The sequence below is a fragment of the Ambystoma mexicanum genome, chromosome 4q (assembly GCF_040938575.1).
Source record: "Ambystoma mexicanum isolate Mex_15411 chromosome 4q, UKY_AmexF1_1, whole genome shotgun sequence".
Lineage (NCBI taxonomy): Eukaryota > Metazoa > Chordata > Amphibia > Caudata > Ambystomatidae > Ambystoma > Ambystoma mexicanum.
Window position 1 is genome coordinate 527,561,301 of NC_090928.1, and position 20,194 is coordinate 527,581,494.

General features: G+C 39.0%; 6 non-coding genes across 6 annotated transcripts; all 6 read right to left on the reverse strand.

Annotated features, from left to right (window-relative positions):
- Positions 1 to 1,329: 1,329 nt before the first annotated feature.
- Positions 1,330 to 1,402, reverse strand: TRNAK-CUU (transfer RNA lysine (anticodon CUU)). Its single transcript has one exon. It is a non-coding gene; the product is annotated as a tRNA-Lys (tRNA).
- Positions 1,403 to 4,372: 2,970 nt separating this feature from the next.
- On the reverse strand, positions 4,373 to 4,445 carry TRNAK-CUU (transfer RNA lysine (anticodon CUU)). The gene has a single exon. It is a non-coding gene; the product is annotated as a tRNA-Lys (tRNA).
- Positions 4,446 to 7,495: 3,050 nt separating this feature from the next.
- On the reverse strand, positions 7,496 to 7,568 carry TRNAK-CUU (transfer RNA lysine (anticodon CUU)). The gene has a single exon. It is a non-coding gene; the product is annotated as a tRNA-Lys (tRNA).
- A 4,171-nt stretch (positions 7,569 to 11,739) lies between these two features.
- On the reverse strand, positions 11,740 to 11,812 carry TRNAK-CUU (transfer RNA lysine (anticodon CUU)). The gene has a single exon. It is a non-coding gene; the product is annotated as a tRNA-Lys (tRNA).
- A 2,206-nt stretch (positions 11,813 to 14,018) lies between these two features.
- On the reverse strand, positions 14,019 to 14,091 carry TRNAK-CUU (transfer RNA lysine (anticodon CUU)). The gene has a single exon. It is a non-coding gene; the product is annotated as a tRNA-Lys (tRNA).
- Positions 14,092 to 17,741: 3,650 nt separating this feature from the next.
- On the reverse strand, positions 17,742 to 17,814 carry TRNAK-CUU (transfer RNA lysine (anticodon CUU)). Its single transcript has one exon. It is a non-coding gene; the product is annotated as a tRNA-Lys (tRNA).
- Positions 17,815 to 20,194: the final 2,380 nt, after the last annotated feature.

Consider the following 20,194-nt stretch of genomic DNA (forward strand, 5'->3'; position numbering starts at 1 on the left):
TTAAGGTGTGGTATTGCCCCATTACACATCATCCAGACATGCATTCATATATTGCATGTTAACAATCAAAATATTGCAAATATTGTAAAGAGACTTTCAATTTCTATTTTTTTGGTCAAAAAGCACTAAAATTTTAGTTGTTTTCACCCAACGTGGGGCTCGAACCCACGACCATGAGATTAAGAGTCTCATGCTCTACCGACTGAGCTAGCCGTGATCCTTTGGATGCCTATAGTTTTCTTCCCTATCCCTGCACTGCCGTTTTCCACAGATAGGATGCTGTGTAATCATAGGCTCTGGTGGAGTTTGGAAAGAAAATACACATCAGCCAGAGGCAGAAATAGTCTAAGAAAGTATCAAACACAATTACCAGTCAATATCAGAACGCATTGAAGAATATCAGGAAATAGCCGATTAAACATGTGTGGAAAAAAGTCTTATTTGTGTTTTCTCCACTTTATTTTATAGTAAGATGATACATACTTTTTCTTTTACAGTGAATACATTAAGGTGTGGTATTGCCCGATTACACATCATCCAGACATGCATTCATATATTGCATGTTAACAATCAAAATATTGCAAATATTGTAAAGAGACTTTCAATTTCTATTTTTTTGGTCAAAAAGCATTAAAATTTTAGTTGTTTTCGCCCAACGTGGGGCTCGCACCCACGACCCTGAGATTAAGAGTCTCAAGCTCTACCGACTGAGCTAGCTGGGCTCCTTTGGATGCCTATATTTTTCTTCCCTACCCCTGCACTGCCGTTTTCCACAGATAGGATGTATTTTTTTGGTCAAAAAGTACTGCAATTTTAGTTGTTTTCGCCCAACGTGGGGCTCGAACCCATGACCCTGAGATTAAGAGTCTCATGCTCTACCGACTGAGCTAGCCGGGCTCCTTTGGATGCCTATAGTTTTCTTCCATATCCCTGCACTGCCGTTTTCCACAGATAGGATGCTGTGTAATCATAGGCTCTGGTGGACTTTGGAAAGAAAATACACATCAGCCAGAGGCAGAAATAGTCTAAGAAAGTATCAAACACAATTACCAGTCAATATCAGAACGCATTGAAAGATATCAGGAAATAGCCGATTAAACCTGTGTGGAAAAAAGTCTTATTTGTGTTTTCTCCACTTTATTTTATAGTAAGATGATACATACTTTTTCTTTTACAGTGAATACATTAAGGTGTGGTATTGCCCCATTACACATCATCCAGACATGCATTCATATATTGCATGTTAACAATCAAAATATTGCAAATATTGTAAAGAGACTTTCAATTTCTATTTTTTTGGTCAAAAAGCACTAAAATTTTAGTTGTTTTCGCCCAACGTGGGGCTCGAACCCACGACCCTGAGATTAAGAGTCTCATGCTCTACCGACTGAGCTAGCCGGGCTCCTTTGGATGCCTGTAGTTTTCTTCCCTATCCCTGCACTGCCGCTTTCCACAGATAGGATGCTGTGTAATCATAGGCTCTGGTGGAGTTTGGAAAGAAAATACACATCAGCCAGAGGCAGAAATAGTCTAAGAAAGTATCAAACACAATTACCAGTCAATATCAGAACGCATTGAAGAATATCAGGAAATAGCCGATTAAACCTGTGTGGAAAAAAGTCTTATTTGTGTTTTCTCCACTTTATTTTATAGTAAGATGATGCATACTTTTTCTTTTACAGTGAATACATTAAGGTATGGTATTGCCCCATTACACATCATCCAGACATGCATTCATATATTGCATGTTAACAATGAAAATATTGCAAAGAGACTTTCAATTTCTATTTTTTTGGTCAAAAAGCACTAAAATTTTAGTTGTTTTCGCCCAACGTTTTCTTCCCTATCCCTGCACTGCCGTTTTCCACAGATAGGATGTATTTTTTTGGTCAAAAAGCACTACAATTTTAGTTGTTTTCGCCCAACGTGGGGCTCGAACCCACGACCCTGAGATTAAGAGTCTCATGCTCTACCGACTGAGCTAGCCAGGCTCCTTTGGATGCCTATAGTTTTCTTCCCTATCCCTGCACTGCCGCTTTCCACAGATAGGATGCTGTGTAATCATAGGCTCTGGTGGAGTTTGGAAAGAAAATACACATCAGCCAGAGGCAGAAATAGTCTAAGAAAGTATCAAACACAATTACCAGTCAATATCAGAACGCATTGAAGAATATCAGGAAATAGCCGATTAAACCTGTGTGGAAAAAAGTCTTATTTGTGTTTTCTCCACTTTATTTTATAGTAAGATGATGCATACTTTTTCTTTTACAGTGAATACATTAAGGTATGGTATTGCCCCATTACACATCATCCAGACATGCATTCATATATTGCATGTTAACAATGAAAATATTGCAAAGAGACTTTCAATTTCTATTTTTTTGGTCAAAAAGCACTAAAATTTTAGTTGTTTTCGCCCAACGTTTTCTTCCCTATCCCTGCACTGCCGCTTTCCACAGATAGGATGTATTTGTTTGGTCAAAAAGCACTACAATTTTAGTTGTTTTCGCCCAACGTGGGGCTCGAACCCACGACCCTGAGATTAAGAGTCTCATGCTCTACCGACTGAGCTAGCCGGACCCCTTTGGATGCTTCTAGTTTTCTTCCCTATCCCTGCACTGCCGTTTTCCACAGATAGGATGCTGTGTAATCATAGGCTCTGGTGGAATTTGGAAAGAAAATACACATCAGCCAGAGGCAGAAATAGTCTAAGAAAGTATCAAACACAATTACCAGTCAATATCGGAACGCATTGAAGAATATCAGGAAATAGCCGATTAAACCTGTGTGGAAAAAAGTCTTATTTGTGTTTTCTCCACTTTATTTTATAGTAAGATGATACATACTTTTTCTTTTACAGTGAATACATTAAGGTGTGGTATTGCCCCATTACACATCATCCAGACATGCATTCATATATTGCATGTTAACAATCAAAATATTGCAAATATTGTAAAGAGACTTTCAATATCTATTTTTTTGGTCAAAAAGCACTAAAATTTTAGTTGTTTTCGCCCAACGTGGGGCTCGAACCCACGACCATGAGATTAAGAGTCTCATGCTCTACCGACTGAGCTAGCCGTGATCCTTTGGATGCTTATAGTTTTCTTCCCTATCCCTGCACTGCCGTTTTCCACAGATAGGATGCTGTGTAATCATAGGCTCTGGTGGAGTTTGGAAAGAAAATACACATCAGCCAGAGGCAGAAATAGTCTAAGAAAGTATCAAACACAATTACCAGTCAATATCAGAACGCATTGAAGAATATCAGGAAATAGCCGATTAAACATGTGTGGAAAAAAGTCTTATTTGTGTTTTCTCCACTTTATTTTATAGTAAGATGATACATACTTTTTCTTTTACAGTGAATACATTAAGGTGTGGTATTGCCCGATTACACATCATCCAGACATGCATTCATATATTGCATGTTAACAATCAAAATATTGCAAATATTGTAAAGAGACTTTCAATTTCTATTTTTTTGGTCAAAAAGCATTAAAATTTTAGTTGTTTTCGCCCAACGTGGGGCTCGCACCCACGACCCTGAGATTAAGAGTCTCATGCTCTACCGACTGAGCTAGCTGGGCTCCTTTGGATGCCTATATTTTTCTTCCCTACCCCTGCACTGCCGTTTTCCACAGATAGGATGTATTTTTTTGGTCAAAAAGTACTGCAATTTTAGTTGTTTTCGCCCAACGTGGGGCTCGAACCCATGACCCTGAGATTAAGAGCCTCATGCTCTACCGACTGAGCTAGCCGGGCTCCTTTGGATGCCTATAGTTTTCTTCCATATCCCTGCACTGCCGTTTTCCACAGATAGGATGCTGTGTAATCATAGGCTGTGGTGGACTTTGGAAAGAAAATACACATCAGCCAGAGGCAGAAATAGTCTAAGAAAGTATCAAACACAATTACCAGTCAATATCAGAACGCATTGAAAGATATCAGGAAATAGCCGATTAAACCTGTGTGGAAAAAAGTCTTATTTGTGTTTTCTCCACTTTATTTTATAGTAAGATGATACATACTTTTTCTTTTACAGTGAATACATTAAGGTGTGGTATTGCCCCATTACACATCATCCAGACATGCATTCATATATTGCATGTTAACAATCAAAATATTGCAAATATTGTAAAGAGACTTTCAATTTCTATTTTTTTGGTCAAAAAGCACTAAAATTTTAGTTGTTTTCGTCCAACGTGGGGTTCGCACCCACGACCCTGAGATTAAGAGTCTCATGCTCTACCGACTGAGCTAGCAGGGCTCCTTTGGAGCCCTATAGTTTTCTTCCAAACCCCTGCACTGCCGTTTTCCACAGATAGGATGTATTTTTTTGGTCAAAAAGCACTACAATTTTAGTTGTTTTCGCCCAACGTGGGGCTCGAACCCACGACCCTGAGATTAAGAGTCTCATGCTCTACCGACTGAGCTAGCCGGGCTCCTTTGGATGCCTATAGTTTTCTTCCCTATCCCTGCACTGCCGTTTTCCACAGATAGGATGCTGTGTAATCATAGGCTCTGGTGGAGTTTGGAAAGAAAATACACATCAGCCAGAGGCAGAAATAGTCTAAGAAAGTATCAAACACAATTACCAGTCAATATCAGAACGCATGAAGAATATCAGGAAATAGCCGATTAAACCTGTGTGGAAAAAAGTCTTATTTGTGTTTTCTCCACTTTATTTTATAGTAAGATGATACATACTTTTTCTTTTACAGTGAATACATTAAGGTGTGGTATTGCCCCATTACACATCATCCAGACATGCATTCATATATTGCATGTTAACAATCAAAATATTGCAAATATTGTAAAGAGACTTTCAATTTCTATTTTTTTGGTCAACAAGCACTAAAATTTTAGTTGTTTTCGCCCAACGTTTTCTTCCCTATCCCTGCACTGCCGCTTTCCACAGATAGGATGTATTTGTTTGGTCAAAAAGCACTACAATTTTAGTTGTTTTCGCCCAACGTGGGGCTCGAACCCACGACCCTGAGATTAAGAGTCTCATGCTCTACCGATTGAGCTAGCCGGGCTCCTTTGGATGCCTATAGTTTTCTTCCCTATCCCTGCACTGCCGTTTTCCACAGATAGGACGCTGTGTAATCATAGGCTCTGGTGGAGTTTGGAAAGAAAATACACAACAGCCAGAGGCAGAAATAGTCTAAGAAAGTATCAAACACAATTTCCAGTCAATATCAGAACGCATTGAAGAATATCAGGAAATAGCCGATTAAACCTGTGTGGAAACAAGTCTTATTTGTGTTTTCTCCACTTTATTTTATAGTAAGATGATACATACTTTTTCTTTTACAGTGAATACATTAAGGTGTGGTATTGCCCCATTACACATCATCCAGACATGCATTCATATATTGCATTTTAACAATGAAAATATTGCAAAGAGACTTTCAATTTCTATTTTTTTGGTCAAGAAGCATTACAATTTTAGTTGTTTTCGCACAACGTGGGGCTCGAACCCACGACCATGAGATTAAGAGTCTCATGCTCTACCGACTGAGCTAGCCGTGATCCTTTGGATGCTTATAGTTTTCTTCCCTATCCCTGCACTGCCGTTTTCCACAGATAGGATGCTGTGTAATCATAGGCTCTGGTGGAGTTTGGAAAGAAAATACACATCAGCCAGAGGCAGAAATAGTCTAAGAAAGTATCAAACACAATTACCAGTCAATATCAGAACGCATTGAAGAATATCAGGAAATAGCCGATTAAACATGTGTGGAAAAAAGTCTTATTTGTGTTTTCTCCACTTTATTTTATAGTAAGATGATACATACTTTTTCTTTTACAGTGAATACATTAAGGTGTGGTATTGCCCGATTACACATCATCCAGACATGCATTCATATATTGCATGTTAACAATCAAAATATTGCAAATATTGTAAAGAGACTTTCAATTTCTATTTTTTTGGTCAAAAAGCATTAAAATTTTAGTTGTTTTCGCCCAACGTGGGGCTCGCACCCACGACCCTGAGATTAAGAGTCTCATGCTCTACCGACTGAGCTAGCTGGGCTCCTTTGGATGCCTATATTTTTCTTCCCTACCCCTGCACTGCCGTTTTCCACAGATAGGATGTATTTTTTTGGTCAAAAAGTACTGCAATTTTAGTTGTTTTCGCCCAACGTGGGGCTCGAACCCATGACCCTGAGATTAAGAGCCTCATGCTCTACCGACTGAGCTAGCCGGGCTCTTTTGGATGCCTATAGTTTTCTTCCATATCCCTGCACTGCCGTTTTCCACAGATAGGATGCTGTGTAATCATAGGCTCTGGTGGACTTTGGAAAGAAAATACACATCAGCCAGAGGCAGAAATAGTCTAAGAAAGTATCAAACACAATTACCAGTCAATATCAGAACGCATTGAAAGATATCAGGAAATAGCCGATTAAACCTGTGTGGAAAAAAGTCTTATTTGTGTTTTCTCCACTTTATTTTATAGTAAGATGATACATACTTTTTCTTTTACAGTGAATACATTAAGGTGTGGTATTGCCCCATTACACATCATCCAGACATGCATTCATATATTGCATGTTAACAATCAAAATATTGCAAATATTGTAAAGAGACTTTCAATTTCTATTTTTTTGGTCAAAAAGCACTAAAATTTTAGTTGTTTTCGTCCAACGTGGGGTTCGCACCCACGACCCTGAGATTAAGAGTCTCATGCTCTACCGACTGAGCTAGCAGGAGCCCTATAGTTTTCTTCCATACCCCTGCACTGCCGTTTTCCACAGATAGGATGTATTTTTTTGGTCAAAAAGCACTACAATTTTAGTTGTTTTCGCCCAACGTGGGGCTCGAACCCACGACCCTGAGATTAAGAGTCTCATGCTCCACCGACTGAGCTAGCCGGGCTCCTTTGGGTGCCTATAGTTTTCTTCCCTATCCCTGCACTGCCGCTTTCCACAGATAGGATGCTGTGTAATCATAGGCTCTGGTGGAGTTTGGAAAGAAAATACACATCAGCCAGAGGCAGAAATAGTCTAAGAAAGTATCAAACACAATTACCAGTCAATATCAGAACGCATTGAAGAATATCAGGAAATAGCCGATTAAACCTGTGTGGAAAAAAGTCTTATTTGTGTTTTCTCCACTTTATTTTATAGTAAGATGATACATACTTTTTATTTTACAGTGAATACATTAAGGTGTGGTATTGCCCCATTACACATCATCCAGACATGCATTCATATATTGCATGTTAACAATCAAAATATTGCAAATATTGTAAAGAGACTTTCAATTTCTATTTTTTTGGTCAAAAAGCACTAAAATTTTAGTTGTTTTCGCCCAACGTGGGGCTCAAACCCACCACCCTGAGATTAAGAGTCTCATGCTCTACCGACTGAGCTAGCCGGGCTCCTTTGGATGCCTATAGTTTTCTTCCATACCCCTGCACTGCCGTTTTCCACAGATAGGATGTATTTTTTTGGTCAAAAAGCACTACAATTTTAGTTGTTTTCGCCCAACGTGGGGCTCGAACCCACGACCCTGAGATTAAGAGTCTCATGCTCTACCGACTGAGCTAGCCGGGCTCCTTTGGATGCCTATCGTTTTCTTCCCTATCCCTGCACTGCCGTTTTCCACAGATAGGATGCTGTGTAATCATAGGCTCTGGTGGAGTTTGGAAAGAAAATACACATCAGCCAGAGGCAGAAATAGTCTAAGAAAGTATCAAACACAATTACCAGTCAATATCAGAACGCATGAAGAATATCAGGAAATAGCCGATTAAACCTGTGTGGAAAAAAGTCTTATTTGTGTTTTCTCCACTTTATTTTATAGTAAGATGATACATACTTTTTCTTTTACAGTGAATACATTAAGGTGTGGTATTGCCCCATTACACATCATCCAGACATGCATTCATATATTGCATGTTAACAATCAAAATATTGCAAATATTGTAAAGAGACTTTCAATTTCTATTTTTTTGGTCAAAAAGCACTAAAATTTTAGTTGTTTTCGCCCAACGTTTTCTTCCCTATCCCTGCACTGCCGCTTTCCACAGATAGGATGTATTTGTTTGGTCAAAAAGCACTACAATTTTAGTTGTTTTCGCCCAACGTGGGGCTCGAACCCACGACCCTGAGATTAAGAGTCTCATGCTCTACCGATTGAGCTAGCCGGGCTCCTTTGGATGCCTATAGTTTTCTTCCCTATCCCTGCACTGCCGTTTTCCACAGATAGGACGCTGTGTAATCATAGGCTCTGGTGGAGTTTGGAAAGAAAATACACAACAGCCAGAGGCAGAAATAGTCTAAGAAAGTATCAAACACAATTTCCAGTCAATATCAGAACGCATTGAAGAATATCAGGAAATAGCCGATTAAACCTGTGTGGAAACAAGTCTTATTTGTGTTTTCTCCACTTTATTTTATAGTAAGATGATACATACTTTTTCTTTTACAGTGAATACATTAAGGTGTGGTATTGCCCCATTACACATCATCCAGACATGCATTCATATATTGCATGTTAACAATCAAAATATTGCAAATATTGTAAAGAGACTTTCAATTTCTATTTTTTTGGTCAAAAAGCACTAAAATTTTAGTTGTTTTCGCCCAACGTTTTCTTCCCTATCCCTGCACTGCCGCTTTCCACAGATAGGATGTATTTGTTTGGTCAAAAAGCACTACAATTTTAGTTGTTTTCGCCCAACGTGGGGCTCGAACCCACGACCCTGAGATTAAGAGTCTCATGCTCTACCGACTGAGCTAGCCGGACTCCTTTGGATGCTTCTAGTTTTCTTCCCTATCCCTGCACTGCCGTTTTCCACAGATAGGATGCTGTGTAATCATAGGCTCTGGTGGAATTTGGAAAGAAAATACACATCAGCCAGAGGCAGAAATAGTCTAAGAAAGTATCAAACACAATTACCAGTCAATATCGGAACGCATTGAAGAATATCAGGAAATAGCCGATTAAACCTGTGTGGTAAAAAGTCTTATTTGTGTTTTCTCCACTTTATTTTATAGTAAGATGATACATACTTTTTCTTTTACAGTGAATACATTAAGGTGTGGTATTGCCCCATTACACATCATCCAGACATGCATTCATATATTGCATGTTAACAATCAAAATATTGCAAATATTGTAAAGAGACTTTCAATTTCTATTTTTTTGGTCAAAAAGCACTAAAATTTTAGTTGTTTTCGCCCAACATGGGGCTCGAACCCACGACCATGAGATTAAGAGTCTCATGCTCTACCGACTGAGCTAGCCGTGATCCTTTGGATGCTTATAGTTTTCTTCCCTATCCCTGCACTGCCGTTTTCCACAGATAGGATGCTGTGTAATCATAGGCTCTGGTGGAGTTTGGAAAGAAAATACACATCAGCCAGAGGCAGAAATAGTCTAAGAAAGTATCAAACACAATTACCAGTCAATATCAGAACGCATTGAAGAATATCAGGAAATAGCCGATTAAACATGTGTGGAAAAAAGTCTTATTTGTGTTTTCTCCACTTTATTTTATAGTAAGATGATACATACTTTTTCTTTTACAGTGAATACATTAAGGTGTGGTATTGCCCGATTACACATCATCCAGACATGCATTCATATATTGCATGTTAACAATCAAAATATTGCAAATATTGTAAAGAGACTTTCAATTTCTATTTTTTTGGTCAAAAAGCATTAAAATTTTAGTTGTTTTCGCCCAACGTGGGGCTCGCACCCACGACCCTGAGATTAAGAGTCTCATGCTCTACCGACTGAGCTAGCTGGGCTCCTTTGGATGCCTATATTTTTCTTCCCTACCCCTGCACTGCCGTTTTCCACAGATAGGATGTATTTTTTTGGTCAAAAAGTACTGCAATTTTAGTTGTTTTCGCCCAACGTGGGGCTCGAACCCATGACCCTGAGATTAAGAGCCTCATGCTCTACCGACTGAGCTAGCCGGGCTCCTTTGGATGCCTATAGTTTTCTTCCATATCCCTGCACTGCCGTTTTCCACAGATAGGATGCTGTGTAATCATAGGCTCTGGTGGACTTTGGAAAGAAAATACACATCAGCCAGAGGCAGAAATAGTCTAAGAAAGTATCAAACACAATTACCAGTCAATATCAGAACGCATTGAAAGATATCAGGTAATAGCCGATTAAACCTGTGTGGAAAAAAGTCTTATTTGTGTTTTCTCCACTTTATTTTATAGTAAGATGATACATACTTTTTCTTTTACAGTGAATACATTAAGGTGTGGTATTGCCCCATTACACATCATCCAGACATGCATTCATATATTGCATGTTAACAATCAAAATATTGCAAATATTGTAAAGAGACTTTCAATTTCTATTTTTTTGGTCAAAAAGCACTAAAATTTTAGTTGTTTTCGTCCAACGTGGGGTTCGCACCCACGACCCTGAGATTAAGAGTCTCATGCTCTACCGACTGAGCTAGCAGGGCTCCTTTGGAGCCCTATAGTTTTCTTCCAAACCCCTGCACTGCCGTTTTCCACAGATAGGATGTATTTTTTTGGTCAAAAAGCACTACAATTTTAGTTGTTTTCGCCCAACGTGGGGCTCGAACCCACAACCCTGAGATTAAGAGTCTCATGCTCCACCGACTGAGCTAGCCGGGCTCCTTTGGATGCCTATAGTTTTCTTCCCTATCCCTGCACTGCCGCTTTCCACAGATAGGATGCTGTGTAATCATAGGCTCTGGTGGAGTTTGGAAAGAAAATACACATCAGCCAGAGGCAGAAATAGTCTAAGAAAGTATCAAACACAATTACCAGTCAATATCAGAACGCATTGAAGAATATCAGGAAATAGCCGATTAAACCTGTGTGGAAAAAAGTCTTATTTGTGTTTTCTCCACTTTATTTTATAGTAAGATGATACATACTTTTTATTTTACAGTGAATACATTAAGGTGTGGTATTGCCCCATTACACATCATCCAGACATGCATTCATATATTGCATGTTAACAATCAAAATATTGCAAATATTGTAAAGAGACTTTCAATTTCTATTTTTTTGGTCAAAAAGCACTAAAATTTTAGTTGTTTTTGCCAACGTGGGGCTCGAACCCACGACCCTGAGATTAAGAGTCTCATGCTCTACCGACTGAGCTAGCCGGCTCCTTTGGATGCCTATAGTTTTCTTCCCTATCCCTGCACTGCCGTTTTCCACAGATAGGATGCTGTGTAATCATAGGCTCTGGTGGAGTTTGGAAAGAAAATACACATCAGCCAGAGGCAGAAATAGTCTAAGAAAGTATCAAACACAATTACCAGTCAATATCAGAACGCTTTGAAGAATATCAGGAAATAGCTGACTGAACCTGTGTGAAAAAAAAGTCTTATTTGTGTTTTCTCCACTTTATTTTATACTAAGATGATACATACTTTTTCTTTTACAGTGAATACATTAAGGTATGGTATTGCCCCATTACACATCATCCAGACATGCATTCATATATTGCATGTTAACAATGAAAATATTGCAAATATTGTGAAGAAACTTTCAATATCTATTTTATTGGTCAAAAAGCACTCAAATTTTAGTTGTTTTCGCCCAACGTGGGGTTCGCACCCACAACCCTGAGATTAAGAGTCTCATGCTCTACCGACTGAGCTAGCCGGGCTCCTTTGGATGCCTATAGTTTTCTTCCCTATCCCTGCACTGCCGTTTTCCACAGATAGGATGTATTTTTTTGGTCAAAAAGCACTACAATTTTAGTTGTTTTCGCCCAACGTGGGGCTCGAACCCACGACCCTGAGATTAAGAGTCTCATGCTCTACCGACTGAGCTAGCCGGGCTCCTTTGGATGCCTATAGTTTTCTTCCCTATCCCTGCACTGCCGCTTTCCACAGATAGGATGCTGTGTAATCATAGGCTCTGGTGGAGTTTGGAAAGAAAATACACATCAGCCAGAGGCAGAAATAGTCTAAGAAAGTATCAAACACAATTACCAGTCAATATCAGAACGCATTGAAGAATATCAGGAAATAGCCGATTAAACCTGTGTGGAAAAAAGTCTTATTTGTGTTTTCTCCACTTTATTTTATAGTAAGATGATGCATACTTTTTCTTTTACAGTGAATACATTAAGGTATGGTATTGCCCCATTACACATCATCCAGACATGCATTCATATATTGCATGTTAACAATGAAAATATTGCAAAGAGACTTTCAATTTCTATTTTTTTGGTCAAAAAGCACTAAAATTTTAGTTGTTTTCGCCCAACGTTTTCTTCCCTATCCCTGCACTGCCGCTTTCCACAGATAGGATGTATTTGTTTGGTCAAAAAGCACTACAATTTTAGTTGTTTTCGCCCAACGTGGGGCTCAAACCCACGACCCTGAGATTAAGAGTCTCATGCTCTACCGACTGAGCTAGCCGGACTCCTTTGGATGCTTCTAGTTTTCTTCCCTATCCCTGCACTGCCGTTTTCCACAGATAGGATGCTGTGTAATCATAGGCTCTGGTGGAGTTTGGAAAGAAAATACACATCAGCCAGAGGCAGAAATAGTCTAAGAAAGTATCAAACACAATGACCAGTCAATATCGGAACGCATTGAAGAATATCAGGAAATAGCCGATTAAACCTGTGTGGAAAAAAGTCTTATTTGTGTTTTCTCCACTTTATTTTATAGTAAGATGATACATACTTTTTCTTTTACAGTGAATACATTAAGGTGTGGTATTGCCCCATTACACATCATCCAGACATGCATTCATATATTGCATGTTAACAATCAAAATATTGCAAATATTGTAAAGAGACTTTCAATTTCTATTTTTTTGGTCAAAAAGCACTAAAATTTTAGTTGTTTTCACCCAACGTGGGGCTCGAACCCACGACCATGAGATTAAGAGTCTCATGCTCTACCGACTGAGCTAGCCGTGATCCTTTGGATGCCTATAGTTTTCTTCCCTATCCCTGCACTGCCGTTTTCCACAGATAGGATGCTGTGTAATCATAGGCTCTGGTGGAGTTTGGAAAGAAAATACACATCAGCCAGAGGCAGAAATAGTCTAAGAAAGTATCAAACACAATTACCAGTCAATATCAGAACGCATTGAAGAATATCAGGAAATAGCCGATTAAACATGTGTGGAAAAAAGTCTTATTTGTGTTTTCTCCACTTTATTTTATAGTAAGATGATACATACTTTTTCTTTTACAGTGAATACATTAAGGTGTGGTATTGCCCGATTACACATCATCCAGACATGCATTCATATATTGCATGTTAACAATCAAAATATTGCAAATATTGTAAAGAGACTTTCAATTTCTATTTTTTTGGTCAAAAAGCATTAAAATTTTAGTTGTTTTCGCCCAACGTGGGGCTCGCACCCACGACCCTGAGATTAAGAGTCTCAAGCTCTACCGACTGAGCTAGCTGGGCTCCTTTGGATGCCTATATTTTTCTTCCCTACCCCTGCACTGCCGTTTTCCACAGATAGGATGTATTTTTTTGGTCAAAAAGTACTGCAATTTTAGTTGTTTTCGCCCAACGTGGGGCTCGAACCCATGACCCTGAGATTAAGAGTCTCATGCTCTACCGACTGAGCTAGCCGGGCTCCTTTGGATGCCTATAGTTTTCTTCCATATCCCTGCACTGCCGTTTTCCACAGATAGGATGCTGTGTAATCATAGGCTCTGGTGGACTTTGGAAAGAAAATACACATCAGCCAGAGGCAGAAATAGTCTAAGAAAGTATCAAACACAATTACCAGTCAATATCAGAACGCATTGAAAGATATCAGGAAATAGCCGATTAAACCTGTGTGGAAAAAAGTCTTATTTGTGTTTTCTCCACTTTATTTTATAGTAAGATGATACATACTTTTTCTTTTACAGTGAATACATTAAGGTGTGGTATTGCCCCATTACACATCATCCAGACATGCATTCATATATTGCATGTTAACAATCAAAATATTGCAAATATTGTAAAGAGACTTTCAATTTCTATTTTTTTGGTCAAAAAGCACTAAAATTTTAGTTGTTTTCGCCCAACGTGGGGCTCGAACCCACGACCCTGAGATTAAGAGTCTCATGCTCTACCGACTGAGCTAGCCGGGCTCCTTTGGATGCCTGTAGTTTTCTTCCCTATCCCTGCACTGCCGCTTTCCACAGATAGGATGCTGTGTAATCATAGGCTCTGGTGGAGTTTGGAAAGAAAATACACATCAGCCAGAGGCAGAAATAGTCTAAGAAAGTATCAAACACAATTACCAGTCAATATCAGAACGCATTGAAGAATATCAGGAAATAGCCGATTAAACCTGTGTGGAAAAAAGTCTTATTTGTGTTTTCTCCACTTTATTTTATAGTAAGATGATGCATACTTTTTCTTTTACAGTGAATACATTAAGGTATGGTATTGCCCCATTACACATCATCCAGACATGCATTCATATATTGCATGTTAACAATGAAAATATTGCAAAGAGACTTTCAATTTCTATTTTTTTGGTCAAAAAGCACTAAAATTTTAGTTGTTTTCGCCCAACGTTTTCTTCCCTATCCCTGCACTGCCGTTTTCCACAGATAGGATGTATTTTTTTGGTCAAAAAGCACTACAATTTTAGTTGTTTTCGCCCAACGTGGGGCTCGAACCCACGACCCTGAGATTAAGAGTCTCATGCTCTACCGACTGAGCTAGCCAGGCTCCTTTGGATGCCTATAGTTTTCTTCCCTATCCCTGCACTGCCGCTTTCCACAGATAGGATGCTGTGTAATCATAGGCTCTGGTGGAGTTTGGAAAGAAAATACACATCAGCCAGAGGCAGAAATAGTCTAAGAAAGTATCAAACACAATTACCAGTCAATATCAGAACGCATTGAAGAATATCAGGAAATAGCCGATTAAACCTGTGTGGAAAAAAGTCTTATTTGTGTTTTCTCCACTTTATTTTATAGTAAGATGATGCATACTTTTTCTTTTACAGTGAATACATTAAGGTATGGTATTGCCCCATTACACATCATCCAGACATGCATTCATATATTGCATGTTAACAATGAAAATATTGCAAAGAGACTTTCAATTTCTATTTTTTTGGTCAAAAAGCACTAAAATTTTAGTTGTTTTCGCCCAACGTTTTCTTCCCTATCCCTGCACTGCCGCTTTCCACAGATAGGATGTATTTGTTTGGTCAAAAAGCACTACAATTTTAGTTGTTTTCGCCCAACGTGGGGCTCGAACCCACGACCCTGAGATTAAGAGTCTCATGCTCTACCGACTGAGCTAGCCGGACCCCTTTGGATGCTTCTAGTTTTCTTCCCTATCCCTGCACTGCCGTTTTCCACAGATAGGATGCTGTGTAATCATAGGCTCTGGTGGAATTTGGAAAGAAAATACACATCAGCCAGAGGCAGAAATAGTCTAAGAAAGTATCAAACACAATTACCAGTCAATATCGGAACGCATTGAAGAATATCAGGAAATAGCCGATTAAACCTGTGTGGAAAAAAGTCTTATTTGTGTTTTCTCCACTTTATTTTATAGTAAGATGATACATACTTTTTCTTTTACAGTGAATACATTAAGGTGTGGTATTGCCCCATTACACATCATCCAGACATGCATTCATATATTGCATGTTAACAATCAAAATATTGCAAATATTGTAAAGAGACTTTCAATATCTATTTTTTTGGTCAAAAAGCACTAAAATTTTAGTTGTTTTCGCCCAACGTGGGGCTCGAACCCACGACCATGAGATTAAGAGTCTCATGCTCTACCGACTGAGCTAGCCGTGATCCTTTGGATGCTTATAGTTTTCTTCCCTATCCCTGCACTGCCGTTTTCCACAGATAGGATGCTGTGTAATCATAGGCTCTGGTGGAGTTTGGAAAGAAAATACACATCAGCCAGAGGCAGAAATAGTCTAAGAAAGTATCAAACACAATTACCAGTCAATATCAGAACGCATTGAAGAATATCAGGAAATAGCCGATTAAACATGTGTGGAAAAAAGTCTTATTTGTGTTTTCTCCACTTTATTTTATAGTAAGATGATACATACTTTTTCTTTTACAGTGAATACATTAAGGTGTGGTATTGCCCGATTACACATCATCCAGACATGCATTCATATATTGCATGTTAACAATCAAAATATTGCAAATATTGTAAAGAGACTTTCAATTTCTATTTTTTTGGTCAAAAAGCATTAAAATTTTAGTTGTTTTCGCCCAACGTGGGGCTCGCACCCACGACCCTGAGATTAAGAGTCTCATGCTCTACCGACTGAGCTAGCTGGGCTCCTTTGGATGCCTATATTTTTCTTCCCTACCCCTGCACTGCCGTTTTCCACAGATAGGATGTATTTTTTTGGTCAAAAAGTACTGCAATTTTAGTTGTTTTCGCCCAACGTGGGGCTCGAACCCATGACCCTGAGATTAAGAGCCTCATGCTCTACCGACTGAGCTAGCCGGGCTCCTTTGGATGCCTATAGTTTTCTTCCATATCCCTGCACTGCCGTTTTCCACAGATAGGATGCTGTGTAATCATAGGCTGTGGTGGACTTTGGAAAGAAAATACACATCAGCCAGAGGCAGAAATAGTCTAAGAAAGTATCAAACACAATTACCAGTCAATATCAGAACGCATTGAAAGATATCAGGAAATAGCCGATTAAACCTGTGTGGAAAAAAGTCTTATTTGTGTTTTCTCCACTTTATTTTATAGTAAGATGATACATACTTTTTCTTTTACAGTGAATACATTAAGGTGTGGTATTGCCCCATTACACATCATCCAGACATGCATTCATATATTGCATGTTAACAATCAAAATATTGCAAATATTGTAAAGAGACTTTCAATTTCTATTTTTTTGGTCAAAAAGCACTAAAATTTTAGTTGTTTTCGTCCAACGTGGGGTTCGCACCCACGACCCTGAGATTAAGAGTCTCATGCTCTACCGACTGAGCTAGCAGGGCTCCTTTGGAGCCCTATAGTTTTCTTCCAAACCCCTGCACTGCCGTTTTCCACAGATAGGATGTATTTTTTTGGTCAAAAAGCACTACAATTTTAGTTGTTTTCGCCCAACGTGGGGCTCGAACCCACGACCCTGAGATTAAGAGTCTCATGCTCCACCGACTGAGCTAGCCGGGCTCCTTTGGATGCCTATAGTTTTCTTCCCTATCCCTGCACTGCCGCTTTCCACAGATAGGATGCTGTGTAATCATAGGCTCTGGTGGAGTTTGGAAAGAAAATACACATCAGCCAGAGGCAGAAATAGTCTAAGAAAGTATCAAACACAATTACCAGTCAATATCAGAACGCATTGAAGAATATCAGGAAATAGCCGATTAAACCTGTGTGGAAAAAAGTCTTATTTGTGTTTTCTCCACTTTATTTTATAGTAAGATGATACATACTTTTTATTTTACAGTGAATACATTAAGGTGTGGTATTGCCCCATTACACATCATCCAGACATGCATTCATATATTGCATGTTAACAATCAAAATATTGCAAATATTGTAAAGAGACTTTCAATTTCTATTTTTTTGGTCAAAAAGCACTAAAATTTTAGTTGTTTTCGCCCAACGTGGGGCTCAAACCCACCACCCTGAGATTAAGAGTCTCATGCTCTACCGACTGAGCTAGCCGGGCTCCTTTGGATGCCTATAGTTTTCTTCCATACCCCTGCACTGCCGTTTTCCACAGATAGGATGTATTTTTTTGGTCAAAAAGCACTACAATTTTAGTTGTTTTCGCCCAACGTGGGGCTCGAACCCACGACCCTGAGATTAAGAGTCTCATGCTCTACCGACTGAGCTAGCCGGGCTCCTTTGGATGCCTATAGTTTTCTTCCCTATCCCTGCACTGCCGTTTTCCACAGATAGGATGCTGTGTAATCATAGGCTCTGGTGGAGTTTGGAAAGAAAATACACATCAGCCAGAGGCAGAAATAGTCTAAGAAAGTATCAAACACAATTACCAGTCAATATCAGAACGCATGAAGAATATCAGGAAATAGCCGATTAAACCTGTGTGGAAAAAAGTCTTATTTGTGTTTTCTCCACTTTATTTTATAGTAAGATGATACATACTTTTTCTTTTACAGTGAATACATTAAGGTGTGGTATTGCCCCATTACACATCATCCAGACATGCATTCATATATTGCATGTTAACAATCAAAATATTGCAAATATTGTAAAGAGACTTTCAATTTCTATTTTTTTGGTCAACAAGCACTAAAATTTTAGTTGTTTTCGCCCAACGTTTTCTTCCCTATCCCTGCACTGCCGCTTTCCACAGATAGGATGTATTTGTTTGGTCAAAAAGCACTACAATTTTAGTTGTTTTCGCCCAACGTGGGGCTCGAACCCACGACCCTGAGATTAAGAGTCTCATGCTCTACCGATTGAGCTAGCCGGGCTCCTTTGGATGCCTATAGTTTTCTTCCCTATCCCTGCACTGCCGTTTTCCACAGATAGGACGCTGTGTAATCATAGGCTCTGGTGGAGTTTGGAAAGAAAATACACAACAGCCAGAGGCAGAAATAGTCTAAGAAAGTATCAAACACAATTTCCAGTCAATATCAGAACGCATTGAAGAATATCAGGAAATAGCCGATTAAACCTGTGTGGAAACAAGTCTTATTTGTGTTTTCTCCACTTTATTTTATAGTAAGATGATACATACTTTTTCTTTTACAGTGAATACATTAAGGTGTGGTATTGCCCCATTACACATCATCCAGACATGCATTCATATATTGCATTTTAACAATGAAAATATTGCAAAGAGACTTTCAATTTCTATTTTTTTGGTCAAGAAGCATTACAATTTTAGTTGTTTTCGCACAACGTGGGGCTTGAACCCACGACCATGAGATTAAGAGTCTCATGCTCTACCGACTGAGCTAGCCGTGATCCTTTGGATGCTTATAGTTTTCTTCCCTATCCCTGCACTGCCGTTTTCCACAGATAGGATGCTGTGTAATCATAGGCTCTGGTGGAGTTTGGAAAGAAAATACACATCAGCCAGAGGCAGAAATAGTCTAAGAAAGTATCAAACACAATTACCAGTCAATATCAGAACGCATTGAAGAATATCAGGAAATAGCCGATTAAACATGTGTGGAAAAAAGTCTTATTTGTGTTTTCTCCACTTTATTTTATAGTAAGATGATACATACTTTTTCTTTTACAGTGAATACATTAAGGTGTGGTATTGCCCGATTACACATCATCCAGACATGCATTCATATATTGCATGTTAACAATCAAAATATTGCAAATATTGTAAAGAGACTTTCAATTTCTATTTTTTTGGTCAAAAAGCATTAAAATTTTAGTTGTTTTCGCCCAACGTGGGGCTCGCACCCACGACCCTGAGATTAAGAGTCTCATGCTCTACCGACTGAGCTAGCTGGGCTCCTTTGGATGCCTATATTTTTCTTCCCTACCCCTGCACTGCCGTTTTCCACAGATAGGATGTATTTTTTTGGTCAAAAAGTACTGCAATTTTAGTTGTTTTCGCCCAACGTGGGGCTCGAACCCATGACCCTGAGATTAAGAGCCTCATGCTCTACCGACTGAGCTAGCCGGGCTCTTTTGGATGCCTATAGTTTTCTTCCATATCCCTGCACTGCCGTTTTCCACAGATAGGATGCTGTGTAATCATAGGCTCTGGTGGACTTTGGAAAGAAAATACACATCAGCCAGAGGCAGAAATAGTCTAAGAAAGTATCAAACACAATTACCAGTCAATATCAGAACGCATTGAAAGATATCAGGAAATAGCCGATTAAACCTGTGTGGAAAAAAGTCTTATTTGTGTTTTCTCCACTTTATTTTATAGTAAGATGATACATACTTTTTCTTTTACAGTGAATACATTAAGGTGTGGTATTGCCCCATTACACATCATCCAGACATGCATTCATATATTGCATGTTAACAATCAAAATATTGCAAATATTGTAAAGAGACTTTCAATTTCTATTTTTTTGGTCAAAAAGCACTAAAATTTTAGTTGTTTTCGTCCAACGTGGGGTTCGCACCCACGACCCTGAGATTAAGAGTCTCATGCTCTACCGACTGAGCTAGCAGGAGCCCTATAGTTTTCTTCCATACCCCTGCACTGCCGTTTTCCACAGATAGGATGTATTTTTTTGGTCAAAAAGCACTACAATTTTAGTTGTTTTCGCCCAACGT